The following is a 19,352-nucleotide window of genomic DNA, read 5'->3' as shown; positions in this document are numbered from 1 at the left end:
GGACAGCATTAAGATCAACTTGCTTTGAAAATGTCATCTGCATTTTATAAAAATAATTCTTCAGATTTCAAATACAATTTGTCTAATCCCTGCACTATCACCATGAACTGTCAGTGGTTCACAGAAATATAAGCACTATGAAGGAAGACCCAAGAAAAAAGGTTAATTATAAAATCTTGCAGTAAAGTTCCCAGCACTTGTAGCTTTTTATTACATGTATAACATGACACTGTACAGTATTCTTATTCTTCACTCTCTTACCATTGTTGTTCAAGTGAATGTGAATGTCTTACAAGCTGAATCCTACTGACAATAAGTTGAACAGCTCTGCTGCATAGCTGCTTTCTGCCCTACATGATCTTCATTCCAGATTTATGAGTTTTCCAATATACAAAGACAGTCATTTTCATTGTTTTTTAAACGAAGATTACAAATCAAATTAAATGTTGTAAAGTGAACAGAAGGATAAGTGAAAGTAAACACTTCACAAAACATGATTTTAGTGTATTTCTTTCCAATGTCCAAAAAGTCGTGATGCCTGGTATTGAATTACACACTACAAGTGAAAAAAATACCAGAAGACTACAAATCACTGTATGTTTAAAAATTATTCCCTAACAATACATCTACTATTTTCTGTGTTCCTTCCCACCACAAAGAGCAATGCAAACCTTGTGGAAGACCACATCTGTCATCTGCTCCCATCTGCATGCAAGCAGAGAGCTCTGGTTTGTGAGCCCAGTGCTCACCGCTAGTCCTAAAGGAAACACAACATCTGCCTCCCTGCCCTGCTGTGGGTTCAGCTTCCCTTTCCAAGAGTAATTACAGTGTCTGCTCTGTAAGTCTGCCTAAAGCCCATTGAAGAGGCATTGCTCCAGCAATGCACTGGGGAAATTCAGACAGCCTGCTCCATCACATGATAAACTCTTGACCACTGGAAAAGCTAAATTTATTTGAGGTGTAAAATCTCCATGAGCTTCTCAGGAGAATATATTAGAGAGAAGTTCGTTAATGTAAGTACAACACAAAGAAAAAAATTGTCCTCCATTTTTTTAAGCAAAGCATTACCAGTAAAATGATAGAATCTTGCAACAGCTTTTAATGCCTTTTTAAATCATTCTTGCAATTATCCTGCTTGATATTTCCTTTGCTCATAAGTGATTTAAAAAAAAAGAAATCCAGCCTTTTTTTTCTGAGGTAATTATTTGTCATGTTAAAGACTGCAATGAATATAGACCTAGGCTGATAGCTAAGATAGCAATGCTGCTGCAAGCTTTCTGTGAAACACACCTAACGTCAGCAATTATTTCTACCAATAGGCTAATTCAGTGATTCTGAGGTGCTCTTTTCATATATTTTATCCCCAACCTATTCCTGTACTGTTCAAAAAGCAGTTCTCTGCCAAAGACATTAAGACATTAAGGCAATTAAAATAATACAAACCCATTTAGCTGAAACAAAGAATGTACTGAAAATTCTCAAGAGCAATAGCAAATGAGCTTAGTTACGCACACGTTGCCTTTGACCATCGTTTTCCCTGTGCAAATTTAGTTGGAATGTCATAGTCTGCTTCTCAGTCCACTGAAAACTGTGATTTATAGTGTGTTTTCCTGTCTCTGTATATATTACCAAATACAGTCTTATTAACATCTTCGATTTTTTTTTTGACACATTTATCAGAGAGGGAAAGAAAGAAGGCATTTCCTCACAACAAAATCTAAACTAAATTCCTTAAGATATGATGTGCCCCTTAATTAAAATCAAATATCTCTTCCCGGAAATCTCAATAAATGAAAACTATTTAAATTGTTACTTATATCATAGAGTGAAAGGGATGTACCTGTACCACAGCCACACATAACAGAGTTTACATTAAATGACTAAAAACTCTTCTGAGGGATTCAGCCAGAGGTCAAGAGATGACCATCGGTTAGGCACAAAATATCCTGTCTGTGCCAGCACCCAGACAGCAGATGGGTTGAGAGATGCCTGTAACCCATGCACTTTTATGTAAATAAATTGTAATCTTTAATATTTTCAGTGTATGCCAGAGTTACTCTCTTAAAGAACACATTAATTAAAAACCTTCAAAGGAAAATAGAAGTCCGATAAGCTTGTGAAATTTAATTTTAAAGCAAATTTCCTGGTTGAAAAAAAATAAATAAAGTTCCATTGAAATACACGTATAATTTTTTTGCTGAAAGATGGCTTCAGACCTGAAAAAAATTTCATTTCTGCAGATCAGTTTCATAAATGACAATTGAATATCCAATATCAGCTATGGATGCAACCCAATTTAGGGAAATGAGATTTCCTATAAAGCAAGCAAACAAAAACCAAATGACTTTCACAGTCTTTTTTACAACTTTTTCTCAGACTATACTTCAAATGACTAAGAAGCATGTAAATGTCATAACCCACTTTATTTTCTTCTCCACAAAATATTAAAGATACAGCACCAAGCTTCATTAATAATGATGGAAAAATATCCATTTTAATGGATAGGCTTTAGTCTTTAAACTTAACTGCAAAGTCAGTGAGGCAATATTTCTCAAAGTAATCACCTCAGCTAAAGGTGTTTTTATTATATAAGGTCTGCGACCTTACTAGGTAGCAAGAATGAATGCTCAGAGAGCATGAATCTAGTTTATTAACAAAGCATCAATGAAATAAGAAAGACGGGTGGCATGCAGACTACATTTTATGGATATATTGGCCGATGGCAGAATTACTGCTTTCTGAAGAAAATCAAGGGAAGTATAACACTCAAACCAAAACAAGAAATACAGAAGAACTTAAGAATAAAGAAAAAGAAAAAAAAAAAGAAAAAAAAAAGGAAAAGGCAAAGAAAAAGATGGAAAGAAAAAGAAAAAGAAGAAAGTTATTTCAGGAAGAGAGGAGGACAAACGACAAAAAATGTTTTGGGGAATAAACTGTTACTGATAGCTATGATTTCATATTAGCTAGAAGCTAGAAGTGCTACTTTCAGACCTGCACTGTGCTGTGCTAAATTCTATCTTATATTACAATTACTGCATATAGTAGAAATGCCAGGTGTCTCTTTTTTTATCATTTTTCTTTGAGAGAATAGGGAGTTCACGGAGTTAATTAGCTCTCCATGCCCTGGATAACTATTAAACTGTGTTCTCAAATATGGCTGAGAATGCACTGAACCTGCTTGACACACTGGTGGGTGGTGATGGGATGGGCCTTCCAGTGTTGTACCAACAGCATCCCAGGTCACTTAGGCCTCAAGATGGCACATGGGATCATTGGCAGGTCCAAAAATGAATTTTCAGACCTGCAAATCTCAATGACGGTCTTGGGAACCCCTCCAGGGATACTGGAGTACAGCTCACACTGCTAGCTCACTCTGTAATGCCTCTCTTGACAAGCTTCCCTTTAACACTGTAGCTGAAAAAGCCGATGTCTAAATTTCCTGAGTTTGGATGGCATTTGTTTTGTTTTTGTTTTTGTTTTTTTTTTCCTGTAGCAACCTGCAGATAAACTCAAGAGCAGGAAAAAATGCAGTCATCACTTACTGCCAGTCTTTGGCATGCAGATTTTTACAACTCTGGCTTATTAACTCTACACAAGTGGATTTGGAGTGTGTTTCTACAGGAGGAGATGCAGGTGCTAGACAGGGGAATCCAGCAGGACTTGCTACGCAGAGAAGAAAGCTAGCATTCGGCTAATAAAGTCAACTCCCATGGAAACTGTGGATTTGGACGGCACATGAAGTGTTAATTTTTTTCAAAGTCGATAAGAAAGCTGCCTTTTATCTCAACTAATTTAGTCCTTTCATGGTCGAGCAACAAACCAGAGCAAATTGTTCAACAGTATCCCTCTTAAAATGTCAAAAGTACTTTGTCAAGCAGTCATTATTTATATCATACAGACTTCCTGCATCTGCTTTTACTCTTATCATGGACCAGTTCAGAAGTATTTGCAGAAACCATCACCTACAAAGAAATAAAGATAAATGGTGTAGTTCACAAAACAGAACAACATCATTCTATCAGAAACTTATATTTTGCAAAGCTCCAGGTCCTTACTCAGCTCCAATTTCTTGCTATCTCTGAAAGATTAAACCTCTAGAGAGCTACTGAATCTGCTGTTTGCAGGCAGAAATCTCCTTTTTTTTTATCTAAGAGAGTGCGATAGTCAGGAGAAATCATTATTACAAATCCCCAGGATAGTTTGGTTTTTTTTTAAGATGTCTCACTATTTTTAAATCTGGTTTCGTTTTGCATGAGGAATATTTCACATATCAAATACGATTATGTATTGGAGGAGAGAGAAGGAAATGCTTTTCTTCCTGTTTTCCTATTTAGGTCAGATTTTGTGCCTGTGTAAATCAGCATAACACTACAGATTTTAGCAGAACTTTTATAATATGACTGTTTAAAGGCATAGATTTTTTTTTTTTTTTTTTTTTTTTTTTGAGAGGGGAAGAAAGTGAAAAAAAAAATCTGTTAATTCTATTCTCCGTAAAATCCGGATGGTTTAATTATGTGTTTATTGTCCAGTTTGTCCATTTTGCTGTTACACTTTTCTTTCCAGTTACTTTGTTTTTCCATCATGTTCTCATATCCCTTGATCCTGAGAAATTCATGATGTAGTACCTGTGTAATAAAGTGGTTCAAAATCTTTGAGTACAATCTTATCCTCACTTGTCTAGTTAACATTCAGTTTCTACTGAAGCTGAGCAGTGCAACAAAGAGGACAGGAGGAGGTATCCTGGTGGTCTCATCAGTCCCCATTCCTTGATTTGTCCCCAGATGCAATGTGGCAATCAGTCCCGTGTATACAACAATGTTGAACTCAGGCCTTTCGTATGGTCCTCCTCTCAGGCATAATTAATCCAGGCATAATTAATCAGCCCTCTTATTGATTGCATTTTGTACGTAGGTTCTTAGACCAGAAAAGAACAGAGACCAGAAAAAACATTCTCCCTGAATACTGTCCTGCAGCAGGACTTCATCACTTGATCCAACACAGGAACTATTCCCACTGTGTGAGCAAGGCACGATACTGTACATGTTAAGTGGATCATGCTTCCTGGGCTGGTCAAGTTGCTCTCCCATTCCTTCCTTTTGTCTTCCAAGAAAGCTGTATTGTAAACACTAAAGTTGGACATAGTAACAGGACTGATATCAAAATTACCACTTAATGCTGTCTGAAGACAGAGAAAACTCTCAGGTAAAATTTTCTTTATCCTATTTCAAGGCTTATCTAAAAAGTTGAACAGGACACTTGAACAGTAGAGTATATAGTACTGGTTAGTGGCAAATTCTACCCATTTGAAGTATTAACCAAACTGGAACTTTAGAAAACCCCACTTGATGGAGCCTTAAAACTCCGCTCATTGAGCCTCATGCTGTATGCACCTGCGGCATGTGTCCTCGCTCCTTTGTACTGAAATGAGTAAGAGCTACCCATTCTGCTTGCCTAGGACCATCCCAGGGATCAATTGATCTCAGGGATGAACAGGGAAGAACACCTTGGTGGTGTTCAGGGTTTCTTTTTTAGTAATCACATTCAGAAATACACATTGTAACCGTACTGTCTTCTGTAGGAGGACACGGAATTGCCTTTCTGATGTGGTGGGCTAGATTAATTGTTCCGGCAACTCAGCACAGACTCCCAGTACTGCTGTCATTAGCAAAAGGCCTAGAGGCCTTTCTACACATTGCGTGACCTGTTGGTGTGCATCATGCTGCTACAACCATTTGATTACAGAGACAGGCCCAGCCATGTGTGACTTCACAGCAGGTGATACCTACACTTTCCTTACACAGTCTAAGCTAGAACTTGCTTGGCTGTGTGGCTGATTAAGTAACAAGCTTATTCTCATTAAACAGAGAGAAAAGCCACTGCATGAAGTCCCAAGTGCTTCAAAGAGTCAGTGCATCAAACATGATGGGAAACACCAGTTATCACATGGTGAGTGATATTACTGGGTCTGCCCCAGAGCTCCCATGCTTAACTTGGGAGAATTTCTCCTTGCCCTGTGCCACCAGCTATTAGAAATATGGCCCAGAACAGACATAAAAAGAACAAAGAAGACAAAGAGACCCACAGCCAAAGTGGAACCTGCATCCTACATGTAAAGAGCCTACATGAAAGAATATACAAGCAGTAAAAACATTCCTAGTTGTCATAAGTTATCACTAGAGTTTTCAAAAAATGTTGTCTGTTTCTTTAAAGCTCCTAAATTAAAAATTAAAGCATATCAAAGCGCAAGTGCATGGCCTGATCCATACCATAGCTTGTTTTAAAGATTTATATAATTATTGGTACAATGGGATTTGCATTTAACAACCTATTTTTCCATTTGATTAATCATTTAATTTTATAACATGCAAATGATAAAAAGATGCTAAAGAGTCCATCATTGGTAAAGACATGAATCTGTAAGACATCAGCTTTTGTTTTAAAAAGGATAGGCCTTTGTTCTTTATTTTCAATCCACTGAATTCCATAGATAAAAATGAGACAGACAAGCATTAAATCATTTTTAATGCATAGAATTCAAAAGAATCAGGTTCACTAGAATCTAACCATACACTATAATTAAACTGTCATAATTTTTCTAATAAATTATTAAGGATAGTATCAAAACCTGCAATAATAAACTTGGTGTATGATTTGTCTTTCTGGACAATTTGACAGAGTAGGATTTGAACTGTGCTTTCAGTTTCTCCTGTTTTATGAACTAGTTTTGCTTATCATCCAGTCAACAGAGGAACTAATAGTATTAGACAATAGTAATGGTAAACTACATGTACAAGGGCTGCTCTGATAGTAATGCCTCCTATTTTATTATGTTGGCCCATGACATCAGAGGAGGATGATAGTGGTACAGCAGAAGAGGTTGAACCTTCCTGCCAATATTGTCACATTTTGTTGCCATGTGACAGATGGCAGCAGAGGGGCAGTCGGATACAACAGCATCTGACATGGAAGTGTGGACGGAGCAAAGGTGTGTTAATCAATTCCTCCACATGGAAAAAATGGCACCCACTGACATTCACTGGTGCTTGCTGAACATTTATGGAGATCAAACAGTGGGTATGAGCAGAGTGAGGCAGTGGGTGGTGCCTTTCAGCAGTCTCCTAGCACTGACCACTCAGTCCAAACCTAATGGAAGTCAGATTTCTCAGTAGCTCCAGTGTTTTTTAATTCACCACATCACATTAGCTGAAACTACACAAGCAAGCTGAGTCAAAATATGGTAAATGCTTTCTTCTATAAGTGTTAAGCAGGTCCTGGAGGGTACATACCCACTTTAAACACTGGTTTTCTGGAGTGAATTTGCCAGCTAACAGAGGAAGGAGTGCAAGCACGAAAGGGCTCCTATGAACAACCTCATGCCCAGGGTCTCCTGCTAAGTGAACACATTTAGCCTGGAGGGTGACTGCAACCCAGGGGCTGTAGTAGCAACTCCTGAGCAGTCCTGAGAGGTAACCTGCTGGGTGAATTGCCTTTAAACAGTACGTCCTGGGAACACCTTGTACTTGCTGTTATCTACTTAAATAAACACATGCCTTCCCAGGGCTGCTTTCACTGAAAAAATAATTTTGCTGCCAACGTTAAACATTCTTCACAAAACAAATACGTCTGCACATCACTGACATATCAGAGCCTGGATAGCTGGCATTGTTCGGCTTTTATGCCAGCTCTGTTCTGTGCTAGCATATGATTCAAACTCTCAAGCGCTTTCCATCAGTGTCTAGGTGAAAGCAGTTGTAATACCCTTTGTTATGCACAGCAAATTCTCAAAGCAGCACATTCTGAAATAAGTTAGCAAACAAAGACCCCTGCTTCTGTCCATGCAAAATGTGTCCAATACACCGGACCCACACAGTCAAATAATAGATTATATATTGGAATAAACTCCCAAATTATTAAATAATTAATCCCATAAAGTTATATCTATTAAGATGAAGAATAACTCAATACTTCTGAAAAGAAAAAAGTTATAATTAGCACAGGAAACTTTTTTTTTCATTTTAAGCTCTGTACTGCTTCACTCAGATCAGTGAAATATTAGGATTTACATTAAATCCACAAAGAGGTTTTGCAGTATCTTACAGTGCTCAGGGGCTTAATAAAGCTATTTATGCTGATAGTCTTGCGGATTCTACTTAATGAACTTAATTAATAATGCTATATGTAGACTTTTAGGCAGAACGTACACTCTGTTTAATTTCTTGGCACTGATAAGGTTGCCAATCTGTAAGAAATACTTCTGGAAGTAGTGCTTAGGAAAAGAACACCACTGATAACACCAACTTATTTTGCCCATGTCAAACCATCTGAAATTCATGAACTCTGCATTACTTCCAACACTAGCCTGGGTGAGCATAAAAAAAGCATCTCAGCTGTACCTGCTTCTTCTACTTCCATGAGAAGTTAGGTACAATTGAAATCTTAACACTTAATGACAGTAAAGAAAGTATATCTGCATAGTGTGGTCCTGGCAGAGTCAAACTTCGTTTTGAAATATTTAACATATTTCTGCCACAGGAAAAGTAGCCATGCCAAGCACTTTCAGCTTCTAGAGGTCATAATATGTTGGCAGTATTTGTTGTTGTCCTCCAAATACTCACAAAACAAAATGGTTATCATGTACAGATCTGCATGATAATAACTGACCAAGTTAAAACAGAACAAATAAATTAGAGGGGAATTTAGATCTTTAGTAGCGAGAGCCTTCAGAACTCTGAAGATCAGCAATGTATTTTCCACATATCTGGCTGGAAGATGCTATATCATAATTTTTACAACAGCTGCCTATGTAAGAGAACAGAAAACGCTGTATTTTTCTTCTCTAATGGACTCTGAAATATCCTTAAAAGACAAAATTAAAGATAATATAAAAATACAAACATGGAATATCCAATTGTTCTCTTAATTCCTACATTTGGGACACATATAGACATACATATATCGTTTTGTTACACAGGATTTCTGCTATTGTTACTCACATCTTAATATAAATGTTATAATAAATTGCATTATATTTCCCCTACAAGATTAATTTATGAAACCATAGTGTGGTTGATGATGGCAGCTGAACTCCTCAATGGAATTAATTAAAGGATAATCTCCATTGCTTTGTAGCATAGAAACCAATAAATGGTTGCTGAGATTAATAGCTGAAGCGAAGCTAAAGTGTTTAAGGAATTTGAAACCCCATTTATAACACATACCCTACAAAGCAAGAGAGGTTATAGCTATGCAGAAAACTAGAACATCAAAAATAAAAAAATAAAACTGCAACCTCGAACAAGAAAAAATATAATTTCTTTCCTTCCTGAGTGTCTGGAAGTGAAGCTTCTTTGTTTGGCAATTCTGTGGCATATACATGAACTTGGCTAGAATGTAAAAGGAAACAGGAACTAAGCAAAACACATGCATTGCCTCTTTTGATTGTTTGTCTAAAGCAAGGAGTACACAGGGGAAACTCTTAAAAATATAGTAGAATAACAGGATATTATTGATGAAAAGATGAATATAATTTTTTAAATAGAGTTTTTCTGAAAGCTAAGATTTTATATATTCAAGTCACTTTCCCAAACAAAATCTTGGAAATGATAAGGCTTGCAAGGCAGGCAGAGAATTTTTTCTTCAGAGCAGCTACCATGCTATCCTTTGGGTGAAATTGCTTCTGCATCTTCACTGAATCTCTCTAGCTGGCAGAAATGAGATCTGCGTGATATTCAGGCCTTCTTTTAGCTTTTGTATAACCAAACAGAGGACAGGTGTGTGCTACAGCAGATAGGGTGCTGTTCTCTCAAAGTTTGCCCAAGTGACAATTTTTCAATGCCATTTTCAAAAAAGTTGTACAGTCTTTTGAGAGCAACCATTCTATTCTGCTTGTTTGTTTTAAATTAATTGAAGGGTGTTTTAAGGGCCGAAATATAGTACTTTGTCTCATTCTCTTTCCATCCAGTATTCTCCTTAGCTTTGATTTCCTATTATAAACGCTCTGTAAGATTTTTTTAAAATTCTTTTTTCATTGTTTTCTTCTAAATAAATCATTTTCAAATTCTGAAATTTCCATTCAAAAAGGGGTTTGCACTTTATTTTTCTGGCTATATAAAATTAATTAAGTTTAATGAGGGAGAGAGTATGGGTTAAACTTGCCCTACCCAAGCACATCTTAAAGCTGATGACGGCTCATAAAATGAATTAATTGCCATCTAAGGACAAAGACTTGTTTAGAGATAACAAATGTATTTAAAAGAAAAGGGAAAAAAAAAAGTGAAGTATATGCATCACTGCCTGGTCTGCCAGCATCTGTTCTGGTGTTATGCTGCCTGAGAAACCTGCCTCAGGAGCAGCTCTCTCTCTCAATCCATCTGTGTGAGAGGGAAGGGGAAAGAAGCAGAAATCTCCCAGATGTGTGGCCACTTCATCACTCTTTCGGAGTTTAATTCTTTGGAGCGTTGAAATAGGAAACACCAGGTCTGGTGTGGAAGAAGCAGAATTCAAAGGATGAAGAACTCACGTCTCTCACTTCTGTTAGCAGTTAATGTTTTGGAGGCAATAAAGTTACGCTAATAAGTTGAGTCAGAATTACAACCAGTAATGTTAGGTCCAATGATATATTTTAATCTATGAGCACTAATAATGAGCCAGAAAGGTCATTCATTGCATTCTCTCGAATATTGCTTTCTCAGCATTAAAGTCAGAAGTAAATTTACTTCATCTTATTTTCCTTAAGGCCTTAATTACATAGATGGAAATGTACTGCAATACTGCAAACCATTCCTAGACCTTCAGCAGTAGTGTACTGGGTCGTCTTCCTTTAGATTTCTCTAACCCCACATCACTCACACCCACTTCTAAAAGCTTTTTTATTTATAAAAGTCTACTATAATGCAAACCATTTGACAAGCAGAAATACAGAACAGGAAACATCTTGTTGAAAAGCCAGAAACTGTTCAAAACTTAACAAAAACGTTCAGGTTTGAAGTGGTATCTTTATTAGTCAGATCCTAATGTACTCCGATTTTGAAAAAAAATCTCTTTTTTTTTTTTTTAAACAAAATTCAGCTCTTGTTTTATTTAAAAGATTTTAATTTTCCTGGAAATCAAATTTTATAAGTCCTACATAAAACATAAATATTTCAAAAGATTGTCTTGGGAATCTGGAGGCTTGAGTTATTTTGAGCAGTGGTGAGGTTCTGTGAGTTTCCATCTCTTTCAGCAGATCTGAGATCTTTTTTCCTTTATTATCAAAAGATGCCCTTCCTTTAAAGATGATTCTCACAATTCTCATATAAATGTCAGTGTATCCACTAAGTAACCTGTGACTGACACTCTCTCACTCTCACTCACTGTCTGAGTTTTATCCCCAGTGATAACTTATCACTTTGCAAAGCATTTTTAGACAGCTAGACTGAAATATATCAGGTATTACATACTACTATACCTCTATAAATTCTGTATAATACTTGTTATCCTGTATGTTTAATCACTATCATTTGATTCCAAACTCCTTTTAGCTCCTGCTACTGATGCAAACACAACACATTTGATCTGAAGATTACTTAGCTCTGACATAAGTACTTCCCTGTTTCCTTTTACATATACATACCTATAATGTATCGTTGTTAGGACAGACCACAGCTGAGAAGTTATGCTCTGTCATATATTCACGTATTAACATATTTCTTATGTGAATATAACATAGCTTACTTGTAGATTGGCTGTTTACAGTCCCAGCTCTTAACCCTCTGTTATGCACTGTTTGTCAGCCAGGTGGGATTTATCTCAGGCTTTGGCATTTGTTAGACAGGAATCTTTATCTACTCTTAACCGAAATTCCCGCCTGAAAAAGTTCGGTTATCTCTGAAGAGCTACTGAACATGCCTATGAAAGGCTTTAGGATGGAGACCCAAGTAGTTAAAATAGGGGTTGCTGACCTGGCTAACTACGGGCTCTTTCTAGTTTACATTTGCCTTGTTCTTCTGGTGAGCACAGCAGAAAAAAGACCATGTAAACAGGCTGTGGAGGGCTAACTTGTAGTAAGGAAGATAGTGACACGTGAAAAAAAAATCTCTCACATGGCAGGGACTTGTTCAACTGGTCAGCAGCAGGAGCCCATAGCGTAGCACACCTTGTGCTGGGTATGCCTGCCTTCCTCACTTCCACGTCACCATGCATTATGGCCACACAGGACCTGCTATCTACCTGGCTGCTGTTGAGGAGCAGAGACAAATTTCTTCACACTTAATGTGCCACTAAACACAAAGCTTCCACCAGTTTCTACTCATCCTTACAGTTGAAATCAAAATCACAATAATCATTCTTAAAATGGTAACGCAGACCCTTCACTTTCTTGACTATTTGGGCTTATGACTCTTTGACCTATCACTCTTCTGCACCTCAGATTATTTTATAGTTTGGCAACTGGGTAATATACTTTTGTGTTTTGTCTTCAGCAAACAAGATTGCTTGTTCCATCTCAGAGCGCTGGAGAAGAATCAGGTGAATCCCTAATGCTCCATTTTTAATTGCTACCTCTTACCAAGAAACACCATTCCTATGGGACTGAGGCAATTTCTCAACAGAGCCGCAGCAGCACTGCCCAGCCAATTACATAAAATAATAAAAAATAGTAGCTAAAATGTACTTGTAATATTTTCCTGCATTATTTATGCTCGGTGCTCTCATTTCATAATAGTTACATAAATATGCAGGGCAAATTTCTTGATTCTGATAAACACTGCAAAACCCCGGTAGTTCCACATGCTTATATTCCATGCAGAATTCCCTTCAGTGGCCAATAAGAAAATAATAAAAAGTAGCTTACACATTTACAGGACCTTTCATCTGAAAGTCTCTAAGGGGCTTCAGAGATATGTTCATAGTAACATTTTCATCTTACAGCTAAGGAAATCAAAGGCTAAAAACATTAAAGCCCAAACCTTTAAAGATGTCTTTGGAATTAATGGAAGCCTTGAAAACCTTTCAGGATCGGCATCTAAGTGACTTGTCCAAGGATGCACCCTGTGAGCAACTGGAAAATAAAATACAGGTATCATGAATTCCTTTTTTTTTTTTTTTTTTTTTTTAAGACTACCAGAGAGGAATTATGTATATTGAGCAAATACAGCTAAGCAACTTCATATAATACGAAAAAGAGGAATCTCCCTATCAAAAATGAGTACCATGGTACTCATTTGACACTCCAAATATGCTTGTTGACTCATGATAGCAAGTACAGACAAACACTGTGTATAACTGTAAACAATCTGCGGTGAAATATGCATTCTTGTCACGCATTGTATTTTGAGAGATCTCTAAATATGCAAGAGTTGCCATCATAGGTCATGTGTGTATGTGTGTAAAAAGGGTTGATTCTTTCAAATGAGGATCAGAGTCTGAAGTTGGATGGCATGAAAACATCACTCAAGGATCCCTATCCTGACTCTTGTCCAGCTGTTGAGATGCTTCATTTATGGTCCACACACATAACTGTACCAGCAAAAAGGGAGAGAGAAGAGGAATCAGCACCCAAGTTTGTGTGAGCAAACATTTTTTCACAATTTAACAGAGGTTTAGAATATTTCTAAACTTCATAATTTGCTGATGTGGATTCTTTCAGTAATTTTAACCAAAGACGTGATCCTGCTTCTGTTGAAAATGTCATAGACTTCGATGGTATATGACTGAAATTAAAAGGCAGTTATATATTTTATTTAACATTCTGGTATTAAATAGTCTGGTAATCAGGTCAAAAGCTTTGAAGGTGAATTAAATTTATATTCACCATTACAATCCTCTGTATTTTTGTATGTACTTTACATATATAATAAATATATGTCACAATATAGAATTTTACTCTGTAGAATTAAGTCAAAATGTTTTTATGATTAGTGTTAGCATTTGTTCTCAGGATTTTTCAAATTTCAGAAATGCTAACATTTTTTAGCTTCACACTTTGAAGAAAATATTGACAGCACAGAATGCTTTGAAAATTACAGGTATGAAGAAAATTCGAATGAAAAAGAAACCTCCTGGATGAGATTATTCACCAGGAAACAGGGAAACACTAAACAGACTGTGTTTTTTTAAACAGGAAGAACCCTGGAGCAGGTGAGATTTGCATACTAATTAGAGACAAAGTTTATTCAGGCTCACAGGCCAATCTATCTTCCATCGCAAGATGGCATTTGTTTTAGAGGCTTCAACACCTTTTAGTTTAACTCCTGGTGTTATGAAATATTTTTCCGCTTTCATTACAAATGTTTACTTTTGGGAGTTTACAATTCAGCGAGTAATATGTTTTTTTCATGTTTAAGCTACTTCTGTTTAGAAGTGATTTTTATTGAAAACATAATTTCTGAATTTTCTTGTTGTGCCAAAAAAAAAAAAAGATGTGTGCTTAAGGGGTGTAATTTGCAAAATGGTTAAAAATCAATCATAGCCTATGTGAAGTAAATAGTATCCAAAAATATACTGATATCTAAAAATTGATTTTAACAGGTTATTTGTTAATATTTAACTTTGTTAATATTTAAATGCATTTTTATTATCTCAATTCACAAGGTTTTTCACCTTCTCCTATATGATATCTCAGTCTTTCTCTGTATTATTGATGCCCTTATGCCAATCTGACAGAAGCAAACTTCATAAGCACACTCCCAATATTTGCCAATACTACTTTCACCTCACTTCTGTTTCCTGAAAAGTTCCAGTTGCAAATTTGTTGCATGAGAACAATCAATACATCCCAAGACATTTCATTTGAGAATGAAAACCCCCTATCCTCTTAATAATTGATTTCACTAAGTCCAGTGTTTTCCTTTATAACTATTTCCATACAACACTGTATTCAACACATGTATCCATGTCAATTTTAATACCTAAAAGTAATTGTTAATATGGGCAATTTGCATTTCTGGATATCTGTCTTGATGTGATTGCAATAAAAATATTTAGATGAAAAAAAAAAACAATTGTAAATGTTTCAAAATGAAGATGTACAAAACCTGAGGTATCTAGTACCTCTTGAACCCAATTGAAAACTTTTGTTCAACAGGGAAGAAAATATGTCAAAAAATTCAAAAGAATGAAGAGAATTCTAGTGTCAGTTCCTTTAATTAACCACTTTAATTCATATTAAAATGAAATACGTTATACAGAAATGTCCTGCTCCTAGCAAGTACTCTTCCCAGACAACAGGTTAAGGCTTAAATTGCTTCCAGTACAATACAGGAAATTCCTTCTTAGGCAGAAAAAATTTATACGGAAAAAATGAGCTTTCATCAGTCGCATACGTATGTACAAGAGCCACATGAAATAGTTGTCTGATCTGTCTTCCAATTTTAAACAAACACAATGCCTAAGGGTATCATACTTCTTTTCCTAGATGGGCTTTCTATTTTTACGTTTGATTTTTCTTCTCCAGATAACATTTGAAGGTTACAGTCTTCATTAACAATTTCCTTCTGTTCAAGCACAGATGGATGACAGCTCTAATTTGAGTGTCATTTTGGAAAATTTGGCAAATTTCCTTGACTCCTGCATGATTCTTTGGAGACCACCATTGCTCTTTTGCACCCAGCCTAAATAACTACAGCTTTCTTACCTACTGGTAAGAAGGAAAACCATTTTCCCTTGACTCTATAAAAGCCGAGATTAATGCAGGGCTACCTTCATATATATATATGAAGTATATATGAAAGTAGATGTTGCTTGTATCCTGATCCAGAAAGGCAATAGTTAGCAATGGATTAGGTGGTTTCAATCAGTCTGTCACCTAACTTGCACTCACACAGCTGACTCTCTGGCCAAAAATTCTACAGTGCAGTTTTCTTGAATCCTTTGTAGAGTAGTTTCATCAACTTTGGGTTATTTCACTTTATTTCACTTGTCAATCAAATCTCTATTTAACACTGAAAGTGTTTCACTTAAGTAGGACTTGAGACTAAAGCTTTTCTAATCTGTTGCAATGCAATGTTATATTACTACACCGGTTATTCAAAGGCCAAGATAAAAATGCTGGACTTTAGAAAACGCAGATCAGAACAAGAAGATATAAGATTTTATTTAAGGTTCTCACTAATGACAATGACGATTAGCTTGGAACAACTAATGTGAAATGTGTCCCTTCTTTAAATTTTGAGTCAGCTGTAGCAACTTATCTCGAGATGTGATGCCAGTCCCATAATTTCTGCTTGTACGAGTCTTTTGCAGATCCTTTTGTTTTTGTTTTGCATAAGAATTTGGCCAATAGATCTGTTACTAGATAGACTGATCCCAATATAAGTCTGTCTAGGAGAGCAGCACCTTCAGGCAAGATCATTGCAGTGCAACCAGTGCTAATGGAAACTTTGCCTTTAACTCCCCCAGAATGAAGATTTCACTCTCTCTCTCAGGTTGAGCACTTGTCTCTACAAGGGTTATTTTACAGCTGTGAATAAACGTTCACCTACATCCAACAGACAGGCTTTGAGGCACTGCGGATGCTTCGCGGTGTGCTAAAGGCAGAAAGCGAGACACGGGACTGCTGAGCACAGCGTGGGGTGATCCCGCAGAGATGCCGAGCTGGTGCAGCGGGACCCACTCAATTTCTCTTCCTTGCAAGTAGTACAGAGAATGGCCAGGGGAAATGGGGCAGGACACAGCCTTCCCAGCAGTCCCTGAATAAGGTAATAACTCCTTGGCAGAGAAAGGAATTTCCAAGCAGCCCTCAGGCACCAAGAACCAGTTTAAGGAGTGCAAAGACAACCCTGTATCCTCTTTTACACAGAAATGTCACACACAGCAGCTGTGAATGAAGGAGAGGTAACATGCAAAATGTTTTCGCCTAACCCCATATTGTATGCCTTGCCCTATTTTCAGAGGTCCCTGTATAGTGACACAATGAATAAAGTGCTTCCCCTCTAATGTTTTCAGTATACCATTACTGATCTAAGCTTCATTTTTTCAAATTAAACAGAAAAGTATACACTCCAAACTTTAAATATAAGTAATAGCAAAATACCACTCATGAGGCGTGTACTCAGTTATTTCATAACACTGTAGTGTTGTTGTAAGGCACATTACCATGAACACTGAACTTCAGGACAACAGGGTTTTGGATATTTTAATCACAAAATATTCTTTTCCTTGCCGAGACATACTCATCTTCTTGATGGCAAAATTTAATTAATGTTGTCTTAGGTTCCGGTCTGCAATATTGGTGGCATTGTTGCTGTTATGAAGTGAAGCACCTAACAGTGGTAACACTCTGTACTTCCAATCTTTTACAAAAGAATGTAATTCTAATAGGATGGAAGATAAAATAAAAAATAAAAATAAAAAAAACCGAAGACATAAAATAGACAAATACATAATGGAAAAAATACACATGGTCATGGTTTAATTTTAACAGGGCTACATGTAATTTTTCACAAAAATGAAAATGTATTGTATTATTCATGACTTTAATCACAGAATCTTGAAAGCAAATTAGAAGAGACCTCAAAAAGTCATCAAGTCTATGCCTTGACACATGATGTCTGATCTGGGAATTTGTCTCAATTTGTAATCAGTTTTTCAAATTAAAGGATAAACACAATATTCCTTGTATATATTCATTATATTACCAATGAAAAAAATTTTACTAGGCTTCATGAGGATTGGTTTGAATGATTTTAAATGAGGAGAATTACCTTACTGAAATATTAAGGTAAGAATTTTAAATGTGCAGTGTCAGGAATTGAGAAAGGAGCGCACTCACAATAATATTAATGTGATCATTTTTGTAATACAACACATTTTAATTTCTACTTATTTCCTGCTTTGTTTAGAGATAAAACACTATCAGCTGCAAGCAGTCAGTAGTATCACAGCTCCTATTTCTGAGATTCTGTCTCCTCACCTACAAGAGAGCATATATTCTGCAGTGAATTCCATACCCAGCACTGCAATCCACAGCGATTCCAACAATTTGTAATCCGAGGATATGTGGATTACAAGAGAGTATGTGGTCAGGCACCAGACATACTGAATGCAGTTTTAAAAATTATTTCAGCAGCTGAGAGCTGCATTAATATCTGCTAGAAGTTCTGTATTTTCCTAAAACACGTTTACTAAACATTTAAAGTGTGATATCAAATGGTTTATCGAAATTATGAAATCCGAACACTACAAATCAACACAGAATGCATGTCTCTGAAAGATCATACTTCCTGCTATTTTAGTTTTACAATCCCTAATCATAAATGAAGACCACAAGTTGTAATCAGTGGGTAACTTTAGAAATGAATTTGTTTTACAAATTACACAAAATGAAATAGAAAACTCAATCTTGAGCTCATAAATGTCAGTTGCAATTTTTTTCCATGTCAGACACAACTATATATTCTATGTATGTCAAGAATTTGCCATGAGCATAATCCACATTTGTGGCTGTGGAAAATTCAGTGATGTTCAGTACTAATGAATAAATACATTAAAAAATAAAATTATATTAAATTTAGTTTCCACAGTGAGCCAGATCACTGAAGAGTAAATCAATAGAACTCTACAGAAGCTAAAATATTTCTGGCCATTTGCTCAGGATCTGGCCCTCTATGTCTCACTGAAATAATTTTTTTAAATGATTAAGTAAAGTATTGCTCATATAAGGCATTGATTTTTACCATTGATTTTGTGCTGGCATTTGAGCCAAGCCTCAAGAAGCTTGAGCGCTTTATGTATTTACAGCTGTCTGTTGGCAAGGAATAATTCATTCCCTCCAAATAAAACATGCTCCTGGAGCTTATAAAAACAGCATTTTTCTAGACTAGATTTACAAACAGCTTCTTCGAATAAAAAGTTAGGAAATGTACTTTAAATCTCTGAAACAAAAGCAGAACTCTGTTTCTGATTTTTTTTTTTTTTGGTTTGTCAAACAAATAAGACAGATATAGATTATATTTTCCTCCCAGGAGAGCTTTTCCATCGGCAGAGAGCAAAGATCAATGATGAATCATCATCTCGTAACAAAGTATTTCCAGTGACAAAATGAAGTGTATTGTTTAGCACTTTTGGTTAAATATGTATGTAGGAAAATTTTATTTGCCTGTCACTGCATTTTTCCTAATCAGACAAATGCATCCATCATTTCGTTTTTGGCTGATCAGACGCAATTTCAGAAACAGGTTCAGCACTTACCTCTGATTCATTTCAAAGCCTCTCCCTTAAGAGCGTCACATTCTAACACAACAGTAATTCATTGGCCTTGCTTTCAAAAGCTATTACCTATATGTGAGAATATCACCCTCATAGAGACTACCATCTATTTATTTAAATTAATCAGTCCTCCAAAATCTCAGCTAATGCATTTTTTTCCAGAAGAATTG

General features: G+C 36.2%; 1 protein-coding gene across 5 annotated transcripts in view; it reads right to left on the bottom strand.

Annotated features, from left to right (window-relative positions):
- Positions 1 to 19,352, bottom strand: part of RALYL (RALY RNA binding protein like) — a 380,979-nt gene that overhangs the window by 340,715 nt on the left and 20,912 nt on the right. For 4 of the 5 annotated variants that reach the window (XM_021387920.1, XM_021387926.1, XM_021387925.1 and 1 more), the window contains exon 2: positions 12,945 to 13,036. The exons of the other annotated variant lie outside the window; for it this stretch is intronic. The gene's annotated coding sequence lies outside the window, so the exon portion shown is untranslated. The remainder of the gene's footprint in view (positions 1 to 12,944; positions 13,037 to 19,352) is intronic. 5 annotated transcript variants of the gene reach the window in all.

The sequence above is a fragment of the Numida meleagris genome, chromosome 2 (genome assembly GCF_002078875.1).
Source record: "Numida meleagris isolate 19003 breed g44 Domestic line chromosome 2, NumMel1.0, whole genome shotgun sequence".
Lineage (NCBI taxonomy): Eukaryota > Metazoa > Chordata > Aves > Galliformes > Numididae > Numida > Numida meleagris.
This window is presented reverse-complemented; position numbering and strand designations above follow the sequence as displayed.